This window comes from Gavia stellata, chromosome 10 (genome assembly GCF_030936135.1).
Source record: "Gavia stellata isolate bGavSte3 chromosome 10, bGavSte3.hap2, whole genome shotgun sequence".
Taxonomy (NCBI): domain Eukaryota; kingdom Metazoa; phylum Chordata; class Aves; order Gaviiformes; family Gaviidae; genus Gavia; species Gavia stellata.
In genome coordinates this window covers 32,276,186-32,291,889 of record NC_082603.1, presented here as the reverse complement: position 1 = coordinate 32,291,889, position 15,704 = coordinate 32,276,186, and the positions used below count along the sequence as shown (strand labels likewise).

The 15,704-nt window shown below is 39.3% G+C and overlaps 1 protein-coding gene across 4 annotated transcripts in view; it reads right to left on the bottom strand.

Moving 5' to 3' along the window:
- FGGY (FGGY carbohydrate kinase domain containing) overlaps nucleotides 1-15,704 on the bottom strand; it is a 136,357-nt gene that overhangs the window by 104,099 nt on the left and 16,554 nt on the right. The window lies entirely within an intron of this gene.

Here is a 15,704-nt window from a genome sequence, read left to right as displayed (position 1 = left end):
AACCATTTTTGACAGATTTTAGGGTAAGGCATTTAAATCAAAAGAAAAGCAAGACGGCTCATTTCACATACATCACATGCTGTATTGTATGCTTGTATTTTAAACTTTTAAATGATAGTATCACTGCGCCTATTTCTAGAGTATATTTAATAAATAATAATAATAATTATTATTATTGTTCGAGTTTACATTCCTTTGGAATAGTATTTATGTAAAAAAGAGGATAAATTTTTGAGCAAATCTCAAAAAAGCAAGATCAACAGTATTATTTGGATAACTGTGTGATTTTGCAAACCAAACAAAGAAAAGGCCACCAAGTAGAACTACAAGGAGTTCTGAAGTGGCTAACAGAAGTGAGTAAAATCATACATAAATTTCCATAAAGTAAGAATGAAAAAACCAGCTTATTTACATCAGTAGGGAGAGGAATGGGAGATCAATACAGAAAATAAGGAAGGCTACAGAGCAGATAAATCAGGTGTCATTATTCCTCAGAATACAGCAATAAAGACATTCAAAAAAAACAAGCAATCATTATGCAATTGAAAAAGGGAATAGGTATTGCTGGGACCAAAACTTTAACAGACAAAAAGAAAAAAGTAAAAAAAGACTACATTACATGGCCATCTAGACTGCTTCCACTCATAATAACAGAGAGAAATAATATAAGGGAACATAAACCCTCATTAACTGAGCATGATTTAAAAGAACCATGCCCAGAAGAAAGTTAACATGTTGACAATTCTAGGATTCCTCCCTCCTTTTTTTCCTCTGAAACAATTACTGCTGCCATTGTAAAAGAGAAGGGACTGGACAAAACAAACCTCCACTTTGACTTGTTATAACAATCAAACAAATCAACCCATAGGTTCTTGGTAGAGTGGTTAAAATAAAGATGTTACTCTTCTAATTTCAGATGCTTTAGCCTGTTACACAAGGAAGGTGGACTTCAATGGTTTTTACATTCATTTAAATCTTAAAAACAACTTCATCTGGGAATGAACATCCGCAGCTCTCTCAGAGACAGAGCTAACCCTCCCAGGTAAGCCGGGTAATGCCCGAGCTTGCCTTACACTAAACACTGTGAAAGGTGACGGTTGAACCAGAAGGGTGGAGTTTACCACTATTCTAAACTCTAATGAACCCTTTCATGCAGTTCTAATAACACTAAAATACTTGTCTTTCCCCTTCTTGATACTTGAATTATACTGCAGTACTTGCAGAAAATACACTTGCAAATTCTGCATGCATAGAGAAGAATGGACGAAAAGTCAATTTAAAATCCCTATGTTAGCTGCCTGAAAAAATAAAGAATGCTTTATTCCCTCTTTAATGGCTTATATTTTTTTAATGGGGAAAAAAAACCCCCAAGAATTTCCACATTTGTGTGTTTTACCAAATTAAGTGATGGAATTAAAAAGATCACTCTTCATAGAAATTCTAAGTTTTTACGTAAGAGATATTAAGAAGAAATTTTTTAAAATGCAATTTTGCAAACTACTATTTATCTATGAGCTTGGTCCTACAAAGACTTAGGTGTGAGTAACCTGACCTGAACGAATAGTGTCTTTGACGTCAAGTGGAGCATTTATGTAAGTCACTTGTTTGCATAAGCAACTGCAGGATTGTGCTTGACTTATTCTATATAGATAGTCCTTACTAACTCCAGCAATTAAGTCAGCAATATCAGGCTGTACATTCTGCATAATTAAGTCATTTTCCTTAGTGTAAAGTGGTTTGCACCTTGACAAAGAAAAGCACAAAGAAAATCAACTCACTGATGTTCTAAGACGGCTCTAGAGGTGAAAGGCCAACTTTCACTGCTGCAAGATGCAGACAGAAATCCTAAGGCCTCAATTTAACTGAGTTGTCCTGCCCTGACTTGCTATGGATGGTATGAGAATGAGGAGGAGGGACAGTGCAAGACCTGCTGTCCTGCAGTAAACAGAGATATGCAACTCTGAGTTGCAGTAATGAAAAACAGAAATAAGTAAATAAACAAACAAATCTATATCCAGATCAAAAAATAACAGCAAGTGCCACCTAAAAGGCAGTAGTTACTTGAAGAGAATTTTCTGGAAGAAGGAATAATGTATCGTACCACGGGCTAAATCCACGTCACCTTAACTGAAGATGCTCTTGTTTTATGACAAGTGCTGCCAGTCCAGATTACTTAGCTGGAGCAAGACATCAGATGAAAATTTCTCTGGGTGGACTGACCTTGATTTTTCCACGTACACAATTTCTTCGTAATCAGTGCCAATTAATCTCAATCAACAACCTACAAACTGTTTGCAAATCATTATCTGTGTCATACTGAAATCACAAAGCATCTTTTCTGGGCTGTAAGTTCAGAGAAATATGAACAGTATAAGAACAGTTCTCCAAACACTCATACAACCAACAGCCTGTTCATACCAACATGCTTGGATAGCAAATAAAGGACCCAGACCAGCAAAGCACTTAAGCACATGCTTTAACTTTAAGCACGTGCCTAAGTGCTTTGCTGGAAAAAGGCCCAAAGAAAAGAATGAACATGGTTAACTGAAAAGCCCTTCAGAATTGGATTGACTGCTTTGTTTTTCCATTAACTCTAGTTGCTAGTAAACACACATTTGGTCTCAGCATCCTGCCCAATATATTTAAACCGTATCACAAAAATAGCGATCTGGTACAATCAATCTCTTTACTCAGGGAAGTTCCATGAATTAGAGAGCAAGGGAACTGCAAGGCATGCTTGGGATTTAGGCTACTTATAAGGCACGAGTAGAAGCAGCGCCTTCACGTCTCTCTGACAGGCAAACCCACATGAAGGCCCTGACCATTAACCACTCTTTCAGTAGTTCACCACACGAGCCTGCGCTGTCCTGACTCTTCCACCTCTTACATCAATCCCCACAGAACATATTTTGGAGACCTCACCAAGAGGGCCCAAAAGACTGCCACAGGATCGATGGCTCTCCTTCCCTTCTCCCATTTGTGAAGGAAACAAACCCAAGTTTGGAGAAGATAATTTCCGACTCTGGGTCTTGGGAATGTGACAGTCTTTTTTACTACTTCCACCCTGGTCCATTAATAACATTTTTATATGTATCAAATTTACCCCAAAACCAAAATGAAAACAAAATTCCCTAGAATATCTTAAGCAAAATGCTTAAGTTAAAAAAGACTGGAGTCCAAAAATGGAAAGATGATTAGGGAGGTAGGTGAAATTGGAATGAAACAATAATAAAAAGCCCTAAGAACACATCATATATTCATAGTTCTTGTATCATTAAGGCTCTGCATGACAGCTCTCATAAGCACCGCTATGGCAAACTCACTGACTTTTAAGCAGGAGTGAAAGTGGTTAAGCCCTAGGACAAATAATTTGAAAATCTCAGCACAAGTCTGATCTCAGAGAGTTTAAAGGAATGCAGACTGCCCAAAAACACAGCAGCTGTTTGTTTTTTCTGCCACCTTTCCAAGGTTCATGTCTGGAGTGAGGATAAACAGTTCTGAAAAAAAGTTATGTGGAGTTCAGACTTTAAGAAAATAAAACATCAGACTAGTATTTCTTGAAAAAAGATTAAAAAAACCCAAACCTTAAATTATTCAGGCTGGAAGTTTTCAGGTAGAGCTCTCAGGAGCAGAGAGGAAGATGGCTTGAGGCTTCAATATATTAAAATGCTTTCTCTAAACTAGTCTGCATTTTCAAAAGCTTGGCCTGATGTGGTTTTCTTGAGCAATATTCCTCCAAGCAGAGTTTCAAATTTAATAAGGTAAAACTGTATTCCCTATTTTATGCACACATGTGTGCAAATACAAACACACACACAGAGTCCCTTTCAGATAAACCAACAAATAAACACGACAGAAGATGAAACCTTAGAGATCAGCCTGAAGTGATTTCAGTCGGCATAGCAGGTATCATAGTTACAAGGTAATTCGTGCTATGTCATTTTGGACATCATTCTTTTTACTCTCCCTCCTCCTTTCTCTCCCTATTACTCTGTTTGTGCCAAAGCAAATGAAGATCTACTTTAACTAATTAATTAATATGTCTCTTGATAGGTTAGGCAATCAGAAATCTCTTGACTCTTAGCATTTTTAGTAGGTATCACTTTCCTTTGATCCACATTTAAAGAGACATAATCTGAAAAAGAAAGAGTTAAGAGGAAATTTACTTAGATAGATTACCAGGGGAGCTATCTGGTGTAAATAAGGATTGTCTGTGTTGTTACAGGCAGGTCAGAAATAGCAGGAAATTTCAGGCACCATGTTGAGATTCAACTTCTGTTTATGAACTGTCCTTCTACACAAAATGAAGAGTTGCTACAGGACAAAGTATACAAAACCAGGAAGTCTGAAACAAACTGGAATCCCTCCAGACAGCTCCCTGTTATATTCATACCTGGTGTTACTGGGCCATCAGCATGAGGAACGCTGAACACTAAAGAACGGTAATTTGTCTTTGAGATACGCATTCGAATTACATATACCATGGACAAGCCAGTATGACATATGAAAGATACTGTTCATGAAGGACAAACATGAAGAAGAGATGTCAACATGCTCTTACACATTCCCCATTTTCCCTTCTTTATAGGAAGATGAAAGCACTGTGCAGCATTAACCTCGCGTACAGATGCTGTGCTCAAGGAATTAAGGACAACATCACACCTACTTTTTCCATTAAGACAGGAAGCACACTCAATTTTTTTATTGAAAGTAAAATTATATCATAATATTGCTTTTTCTCAAAAGAGCCTGTATTAGATATTTTATATACAATGACAAACCAGCATCAGAAACTCCCAAGTAAAGTTTCATGGAGGGAATCTCAGAAGATGGGAACTACAGGAAAATAGTTTTCTGTGTATTTTGAGGCATGTTCTCCCCCTCTCACCACTTTTAATTAAATATAAAAACACATTATTGTGCAGATCCAGCCTCATCCCTCAGAAGAAAGAACTCACCTTGGAAAATGCGGTTGGAAGGAGAAGAGAGTATCTTTCAAAGTTGTAAGTTTCAAAACTGTAAGTTTCAAACTACAGTGAATGAAAGTTGGAGTTATTTCCTTCATCCTAACAAGGTGTACTACACATGCATAAATGCAAGTGCGTTTTGGGGGCGGGGAGGGTTTTGAATGTAAGAGGCATATCTCTCTTTACACATCCTCAGATAAGTTTTTCCTGATCAACTTCTACAGTATGAAGGCCTTTCCTACTTTCTTCCCCACTTTGACAAAACTTCCTTGTGCGTGGGTACTACAGGCAACTGCTAGGCCACCCTCCATGGACTCCCATAAACTCTAACCGCCCCTGCCACATGGAGCCTGGGAGTGACAATAGCATCACAGAATCACTATAGTTGGAAAAGACCTGTAAGATCATCAAGCCCAACCATCAACCCAACCCCACCATGCCCACTAAACCATGTCCCACAATGCCACGTCCACACGTTCCTGGAACACCTCCAGGGATGGTGACTCCACCACCTCCCTAGGCAGCCTCTTCCAGTGTTTCACCACTCTCTCAGTGAAGAAATTTTTCCTAATATCCAGCCTGAACCTCCCCTGGCACAACTTGAGGCTATTTCCTCTTGTCCTGTCGCTAGTCACTTCGGAGAAGAGACCAACACCCACCTCCCCACAACCCCCTTTCAGGTAGTTGTAGAGAGTGATGAGGTCTCCCCTCAGCCTCCCCTTCTCCAGACTGAACAACCCCAGTTCCCTCAGCCGCTCCTCATCAGACTTGTGCTCCAGACCCCTCACCAGCTCCGTCGCCCTTCTCTGGACACGCTCCAGCACCTCAATGTCCTTCTTGTAGGGAGGGGCCCAAAACTGAACACAGGATTCGAGGTGCGGCCTCACCAGTGCTGAGTACAGGGGCACGATCACCTCCCTACTCCTGATGGCCACACTGTTACTGGTACAGGCAGGAGAGCCCCAGCTCTGGGGCTCTGAGCTGACTGAAGCCCATCGGGTAACACAGGGACAGGCTCTGGGAGGAATGCTTGTTGCTTCCAAATCACCACTCAGGACAGTCCAAGCATATATCTATACTGCAGAACACCAGCAAGCCCATAACTCAGGCTGACAAATCTAAGATAGCACACTTGAACTAAAATAAAGTGGACTAACACAGGTTTTAACTTGGATTAGCAGCTTCAGGGGCAATTTAAAGCCAAATGTGAACAATCTGAGCCAAATATATATAAAATCCAAGTATTATCTGAAGCCAGCTGATACTGAAAGATAAAATAGAAAGCTTCCCCCCTTCACTTTAAAATTAAACTAACAGCCATGGTGGAATCTGAAATTCCAACTATCCTACCCACAGGAGAATTAAGTTTCCTATGCATGCAGGGTCTGACAACCAGTAAGCATAACTTCAGTCATCTTTGCTGTATCACACTGCAATCATTATTGCTTCGTCTGTTTCTCTCAAGTCAGACAGTCAGAATCCTACCATCGAAATTTAATTAAAGAAGGTAGTAAAAAAATAAACAGCCTTTCTTGGAATGTCTTTGATTCCATAAGTACATATACATTTCATCCACTGAAGATTGAATTACAACCTTTCATCTAATGAGCAGCTTAATGGAATGGCACTGGAATAAAGAACGGGAGAAGGAAAAAACAAATCCTCAGTGATTTCATATAACACATTATATATTTATATAATATCGGGCTCACTATCTGGCAATATCAATTTGCAAGCTACAGTAGAAGTGTTCGCTATCTTAATGTAAGTAGAAGGCATAGCCAGGCACTTACACCAAATCAATAACCAGATCTTACTTAAAGCAGCAGATGGTCTACCACAATGAAGAAATGACATAACACGTATGCAGAAGTGTCTGCTTTCTTTAGACACATTCTTGAAGGCACTGTATCATTGATCTAAGATTATTTTTATAGGCAGATGACAGGTCAAGCATAAAAGTACACTACTTTAAAGGTTACGGTGTTGGCAAAATCGGTATCACTGCCACGGACAAAGAATCATTTTCTTTTGAAGTCTTCGCTGTCAGGTTATTTACATTTCACAGTTAAAAGGCTCCTCTCTGGATAATATGAATGCTAAAACAAATAAGAGAAGAAGTCCTATATAAGCTAATGCTACTTTAAAGAGATAATGTAAATCAACCCTGACACCATCAGTGTCATCCTAAAGCATGATGAGAATTTCCAGTGAAAGTTACTAACATTAAACAGATTTAGATAGCCAGCCAACAAAAATAAAGCAAACGTGTAAGTAAACTGCCTTCCAGGCCAAGACTGTTGTTACAACCATGTATTACAGGGAAAGTGATGGGAGGAACACTCTAGTGGTGAAAAGCATTTGTTTGGGAAGTCTGGAGGAAGAATTGGTCCAGAGTAAATAATTCATAGTGTGATCTGTAAAAATGCCTATGGACTAGTACACCTAATTCTCACTGCAAGTTAGACAGAAAGCTGGATGACCAGCTAAACCCTTCGAAAAATGTTAGCCTTCAAATTATATGGCTATTTTCCCATCTATAAAATAATAATGCCACCTTCTTACTTCAGAAGAGCATTTTAAGGCTGCATTTATGAAGACTCTTTCATAATGTATGAGAGATAATACAGAAGAGTAAACGTCAAAAAAAAAAAAAAAAGAGAAGAAGAAGAAAGAGCCCCTCATGGAATATTAAATTTAAGTGAGTTTTAATACTTTTAAGCACTATATGTACACGTACAATGCACAGACTTCATGCTACATAGCTTTCTTTTCCTTCACTGGTTGAGAACACTCCTGGAATGTTATTGTTTGCAGGGGCTAGTTTTTAAGAATTTACTGTGAATACATGTATTCTATATGTGCACACTGAAACACTGCTGGGGCTGTAAATGACCCAGGAGCTCATAAACATGGCTATTTTCTTATCTGGTTCAAATTTATGCAAGAAAGCAATCGTTACACAGCTCTTGCTGAACAAAGACCCAATTTCACAAGGGACAAGGGCTTTGCGTGGGGCTTTCCATGGTGTTTCACATAAGGAAGAGTTCAAAGAAGATGACAGATTGTTTATAACATGCCTTGTACCGTGAGGGTCTGATCCCTGATTGGCATTCACTGAAGCTAATGCAAAAGAAACATGCACCTCCTCAACACCCAGCCTGTATCTAAAGAGAACCGAGATGACAGTAAAAAAATGAGAGTAAGAGAACTGAAAGACAACAAGCTCCTCTGTGGTTTCTGCCTTGTCTTTCCTCAGAATTTAAGGCCATAACACCACAACCTCCATCGATACTCCCCCCTGCCCCGCCCCAGCTGCAGTAAAGCACAGTTATCCAGCCCCACCATTAGTCGGCACGTCAGCCAGCCGGATCTCAAAGGCTCCTAGCCATCTCTTTACAAACTTTATTAAGGGAAGATTATCATCTGACCCTCAGAGAAGCTAATAATTACAGTGTTCATATATATATTGCTTCTGCACAGGATCAACAATGAAAGGGTTGTTTAAACACAGCTCCTTTGCTTCGATGGAAAACTGTGTGTGTGTACCACTCATCAGCTCAAGTAAATGTTAATGACTATTATGGAAAAATAAAAGACAGAAGCATTTTCTGATGTACATAGCATACTTATTTAAGAGGCTGCTTATGATGTAGGATGTTGCATTGTGAGACTGAAGAAATAAGACCTTCACAGCAATGAATATGTGAACCCTGATTATTTTTTTATATTGTTTTTTAAAGCACTGGAGAATGTCTTAACCATCACACAGACACACACACACACAGACTCATATATACACACACTCTCAAACTACCACACTAGGCAAGATCAGAGCTTAACAGCCAACAAAACACACATTCAATCCCTGAGATCATTTTCCTGAAATAGAAAACTACATATGTTTCTCAAATTTCACATCAAGCCACTGCACAGCCCGAACTGTAGGGGAGAACAGAGCCAAGCCTGCCTTTGGGCTTGGGGGAGTAAGAACCTGAAAACAAGATGATTCCTTTCATATCACCACATTTCTCGTCCACAATCTAAACTTACAAACACCCCCATTTAACAGCATTTCTAGCGGGGGTTGCTTATCAAGCAGCCTTTGCTTTGTCAAATTAAGACACATTGCCTTGGATTAGTGAGACTCCCTGAGTTCAAAATGACTTCATGGTTGGCTCAGAGTTCACTGTCTCCGTGGCAAGTTGCCAGTAATACATCTACTACCGCGCCTGCCCCCAATCCCTTTCTATACTGACCTAGCTGACTTTTTTTTTTTAGCAGCAAATGAACACAATAGAAAACTAAGGGCTAGATACTGTCACAGCTAATTAACAACCCTCACATCTTAAAAAAAATAATCAAAGTAGTAAATATTTGTAAGATCTGAATGCAAATCTCTGAAATGCAATGCCTCAATGTATGTCAAAGCTGTTAGAAAGGGACAATGCAGTTTTTCTTCACTGTGCAGATACAGTTAGGCACTATGAAGGGCTCCTGTTCTTGTGGAAAACACATTAAGCTTCTTTAGCTAATATTTTGTAAAGGGCATTTGTACAATAACAATAGCTAAAGCTTCCTGTTTGCCTGTGTGCTTCCTGGCTAACATTAACGAGACCTGCTAACAATTTTCTTTTTTAGCACACAGAACTCTTTCAGATTACTCTGTAGACTCAAGGACATGTCGTTCTTAAATTAAAAAAAAAAATTTAACAGTAATGGCCCACATTGCACCTGCCCTTCACAGTCCTGATAACTTTTCCAGCTATACGTTTCCTATTTTCTTACACTGGATCAGTCTGTGTGTCACCAGTCTCCAAAGAACATGTTTTGAATTTATTAAAAGCCTGACAGAAGTGGAATTCTCTCGTTTGGCAAAGATACCGTCACAGGGACACTTGCTGTTGGCTCCATGACAAGAAATTCATGGTACTTTGTTTGTCCAATCCACAAAAACACCATCCCTCCCCTCCCAACCAGCCCTTCAAGATAATTCTCCCTTCTCCAGAGACTTCTCCAAACAAGTCTGCAAGTCTGAAGTCTTGGGTTTCATTTCATAAACAGGACACAAAACCCGAGTGCAATTCAGGATACTGTCACCACCACATGGGCTGAAGTGCTAATCACGAAAGCTTTCTGAAATATTCCCTAGCTCCTTTCTTTCCAGAGAGAGGCCTGATTTTTAGACCAGGCATCTTTTGAGGTAGGCACAAAATATAAACAAGAAGAAGCCAAATGCCAGAGTCCCAGCCAAAGGGTATACATTAGTCATGGCAAGGCTGGGAAGGAAGGGAAGGGCAGCTGGCCCCAAAAAACTGGTGTCTGTGCTGCTCCAGTTACCACATCTCACTAACCAGGATTGCTCAATCCTTTAAAAAGACACAGGCACCCTTCAGATAATCATTTAACTCACACCAGTTTGTTTTTTCAACAGCGCCTCTAAACATAAGCTCCTCTTCCAAAAGTTTCCAGCTTATCTGGATAAAGTATTTGGTGAGGACTCCACTAACCACACTGATGAAACACCTCACAGCGGTAAAAGTAGGCAATCTCAGAAGAGTGTATATATGAATCAACTTAACAGCTGCAGAACAAACACAAGAATGAGTAAGAATCAAATCCTCAAAGGTATTCAGCTGCCTAAACACCTCCGAAGATGTAGATTTAATTCAGTTCTCCAAATCATGCAGGGGACATAACAGAGCAGAGACTTGAATCCAGATTCTTGGATTCCAAAGTACCCTCCTAGCTTTAATGTTTTATTACAAACTTCCATCACTGCAATTCAGCAATGGACCAGATTCTACTCTGTCTATCCCAGCGTACTCTGCATCAACCCCGCCAACATCTGAGGAGTTCTCTGAATTTAAATCAGTACCACAGAACCATGTCTAGCCCTAATGATAAGCAACTGGGAACAGGTTACAAATAAACTTTAATGACTTACATCACTGCTTAACATAAAGAGTCAGCTATTTAAGCATGCACAAGCCAAGGAACTAGTCTCTTTCTCATAAAAGAAAGAAAAAAAATTCTCAAGGTATTTTCCTGTTGAAAACATACTGTATATTAGAAAGATATCACTCCCTCTTACACAGATACAGCCTAGTATTAGTTATTTAGTTCCCAGAAATGTTTCTGATGAACTACAAACATTTGTCTTTCACTTCACCATCTGTAATTACCATAACAGTATGAATTTCTTTCTTATAAAACTGATTTTATCTGAAGAAACTCATGATCCCGAGATCTGTTGGAAGGAGATCATTTACAGAAGATCCCCCAAAAGTATATGAAACATCTCTGTCACACCATTTTCCCTGTCGTGATGGCTAGCAGTTGAAGACTGACTGGACAAGTATTTTCACAGGAAAACTATTTGGGTCAACATTCATATAAGAGATGAAGTCTCTACTAGATAACACATTACTTCCCCCAACTATTAACATATCTAGAGTGTAATAATATAAAAAAATTATTCTGCACAAATCTTCAGTTTGTTCCAACCTTTTTTGGTAATTTTGGGAGGTGGCTTATAGCATGATGTTGGACGCTCCCCACCTCAATAATGTCAGCCTGACATTCCTCCCTATGTTTCCAAATCCTCCTCCACAGGTTTAATCTCTCTTTGGTTACAGCCCATTTTAAATTATGTAAATCTAGTAGAGACTAGCTAATTTTCCAGTGAGTTGTTTATGATTGAAAGTGGCCCTGAAACAGAACACTGGATCTAAATACACAAGACCTCTGAGAAATTTGTCTGTGAATTCTACCCAATTTAACAGCTCAGCCATATTCTTATCTGCAATGTAATCCTTCACAAGACTTCAGAAATACAATAAAATTGCAGATGTGCATCTCTGATAAGAATTCTCCATCCATAATACAGTAACCTGTAACTAAACCAGATACGCATTTAGATTTTATTAAGATAGCTTTATCCAAAATACCATATAAAGGAAAAGTTATCAGAGGCTATAGATGGTGGGAGGAAGAGAGCAGTGAGTCACACTCACCATGAGTAAAAGTGCTGAGCCTCTGAAAATCTTTGCTAATGTGTCTGTGAAAAAACAGCTCTCTTCCTCTCCACAACAGCATTTCTGAAATAAGACAACGGTGTATTCAAGTAGCAAAATCAATACTCATTGTTGCAACCTTGCGGGGCAAGGAGCAGGAAAGTTCCAAAGTTTTAGATTTTTTAACTAAAGAGCTGTCAGTAACATTTTTTTAATGCAGCACAGTCAGCCATCTGGAACATTCAGAACAATTCGATGGTCTTTCATCAACCCAAAGGAGAAATAATAAAAAATAACTTCTTAATATGGAATATTACAGGCAACAATCTTCCAAGAACAGTGGGAATCAACGATTTGGAACTTATCTTTTGCAATTGATGGGTGGATGCTGTTCGGTAAGATATATAGCAATTTCAAAGACAGTAGGTAAAAATCTCGGAATATGTTTGAGCCTCCACCTTTCAGGTAAGAAGGATTTACTGTTTATTATACATCCACTGGAAAAAAACTTGGCTATAAGGCAGTCCAAGCCAGCAGAAACAAAGGTGAAAGACAAATGATTCCAAACTCAGAAACACACATCAAGAACTGCTTTTCAAATACTTCAATCCTGATCTCACACACTACTTAACTTTGTGCACTGAGTAATCTCACTGAAGCCAAGAAGACTATACATAGTTTTTAAATGTTAAATACATACAAAATGTTTTAAAGAGCCCCTTAAAAATTTAAAGAAGCAAGAGTAATAGTTTCAATGCGTGCAGAAGTCTTTCCTACGAAAGCGCCCTTGGAATTGCATTTATTTTGGTAAAATTCCCATCACCAAAACAAATTTTAAAAACTAAATCTTTCTTTTATCAAGGCCAAGTTATGTATGATTCACAATGACTAACACTGTGTCTTGCCCTTTGAATAGACTCCTTTGTGCTCAAACGGAGGAAAGGTGGTAAGAATCTTATTCTTGATAAATTCACACTTCCCCAGTGTTATGAACATATGCAGGACAAATTACTCCACTTCACCAAACTACAAGGAAATTCCCAAGAAACAGGTCTGCATGAGGGAGAGCAGAGGGAGAAAAAGAAGTAGGTTTGATTCCAATAAAACATTTCTTGTCCTTATTCTCCTGTCTTTTTCTTCCTCCTCTGTTACCCTGTAAGACATTCCACTAGAGCCAAAACAATGGGCTTAGTTTTGGGGAGCACATTAAGGCAGCAAAGGAGGATGTACAAGGAACTATTTCATCCAAAATAGAAGACACTCAACCAAAGGGTGGGAGAAGACTTTATCCAGAAAGTCGTTTCCCAGCATTCCTTTCCCCCTTACAACATTCATCAGTACAATCAAAAAGATTTTGAATAATCCAAATAACTTTTCTAAGGAAATTAACTTGCCAGTAAAAATTCAGTCAGCTCTACTTCTGAGTACAATCTTCTGCAGCTTTTTTTTTTTTTTTTAAAGAGAGATTCTCTGCCTTACCTCCAAAAAGTTACAGCTAAGAATACAAAGCCAAAGCCAGGCAGGACCAAGGAGCTGTTATTACCACCATACCCTCCCTTTTCACACCTACTTCCAAGGCATAACCTGAGCTTCACTGAGTTTAGACAGTCCTGAAGTCCACTGCAAGCCATGACAGCCTGACACCAGCTGACCGCACCACTACACTAAGTCCACAGCATTACTCTTACCCCATCCTTCTCTTCCCTTCCTGACACGCACAAATAACACTGCCCCCTAAATTAAGGCATCCACGAGTGACAGTAGAAAGGAACTCTGTTATCATACTCTATGCTCCTACATACCTCCTCCTAACTTCCTTTTAAACCTCCTGCCTTACATTTTGGTTGCATACAAAGGTTGCAGAAGAGTCTGAAAAGTTTAATCTCAGGAATTCAGACGGTACTCCTGTACAGGTTAGATGAGCACTAGAGAATACAATCATTAGTTCGTAAGATCTGTTTGCTCTTTCGCTGTTATTAGTAATATTTATTGCAACAGAAGTTCACAGGAGGAATTAGGGTCCTACAGTGCTGGGCACTAACAACAGACCCAAGAAAATACCTGCCCTTCCCCAAAGACCTCACAGAAATTATAACCACCGACAGGTACATGCGGCAAGCAGATGGACAAATACTACATTGGAATAGCAAGTACCAGGTATGGCGTAACTCTAGCAAGAGTTTTGTGAAAATCATGGCAGATGGGAATTTTCAGGAACAAGCAAAAGGAAGATGATAAAAAGCTTTACTGTACTAAGCACGCTGTTATCTTCGTTTCCATCCAGATTCCCCGCTACTGCAGCATCAGTTGCTAGCAGCAATCCATTAATTCTGCAACTTGGAGAGCTGCATAGCTAGCGTAACTCCTATACTTCAGTACAATCATTCATTGCCCAACAGCTGAAGAATTAGTCATAATAACAGTTACATTTTTAAGTTTGCAGGAAGGCATTGTTCTTTTCCATCTGCTCTCACAAGCTACACTAGGTTGGAGGTTAAGAGAGGTGGAGAGAGGGAAGGGCAGAGAGAGGGATTTCTTTTATACATTATGGCTGCCACTATTAAAAACAAGACAGGCAGAACATGCTATGGATCTGGAAGATCTGGGAAGAGCAGGAACTCTGTTCATCAATGCTGGAGATCCCTCTGCTCAAGCAAGGTAAGAAATCTCTTTCAAATATATCACCATTCTCTCTGAAACTACTTCCCTTCCTTTAAAAATAAATTCCAAATAGAATTTGACTCCGAGCTTACCTGGACCGTATTCTATTTTAGTTTCTTCAGCCATTAGCACAAAGTGACCATTAGCACAAGGTGAACATTTCATGGTTTGCTCACACATTTTATCCCACCTATTAATCATCATCTGGCCACAAAGCCAAATTAAAACCGTGTTTGGAACTGAGTTCCAACCAGGGTCCCTAGCCAAGTAAGAAGGGTAGAACGAAGACACTCCTACCACATACATGTAAGAGCAGATGAAAATTTTCCCCCATCCTATTAAACAGAACTATTAGTAGACAAATGGCAAGAATCTGTATCCACATAAAGGAACATTTAGACATACCTATTTTCTGGGTCATCATATCCCCCCCAACTACCTCAAAAAGGTTCTCTTCAGGACATGACTGTCCCTAAATTTGAGGAGCACTTGATCTGTCACACCCTTATACAGTTTATGGGAACAAAGCAGTCTCCTTTCTCCACCTAGCCCCCTGACCAAAGGGTGCTAGCTCTAAATCAAAGTCTTGAGTGCTTCCACAAGATGGAGAACCTGCATGGCACATCCTCTGGGAGCCTGGGATTTATCCTCCTGAAGTTAGAGTTGCGTCAGGTGACAGGACTGCTTAGATTGCAAGACCTTTGGGGTGAGAGTTGTTCTTCTGTTACATAGTTCAGAGTTACACAGCATACAGCAGAATCTGACTAGAAGTCCAAAGGAAGGAAGATTTGGGATACTATCTTTCAATTATCATCTAGCACTTTCCTGCTCTGTAATACAAGATATTTAACAACATCATGTCAATTATGGAGACTAACTAGGGAGAAAGAGAGCACTCAAATAAAAAGAACCATGTCCGATGCAAAGGTATCTTCAATTTCCAGAGAAACTAAAACTATCCTGCGACCAGTTTTCATTTTAGATTAATTTTTGCACAGATTCAGCTCCACAAACTGCAATGGAAATAACTGTGAACTGCACTGAGCTGAGCATGGAATTG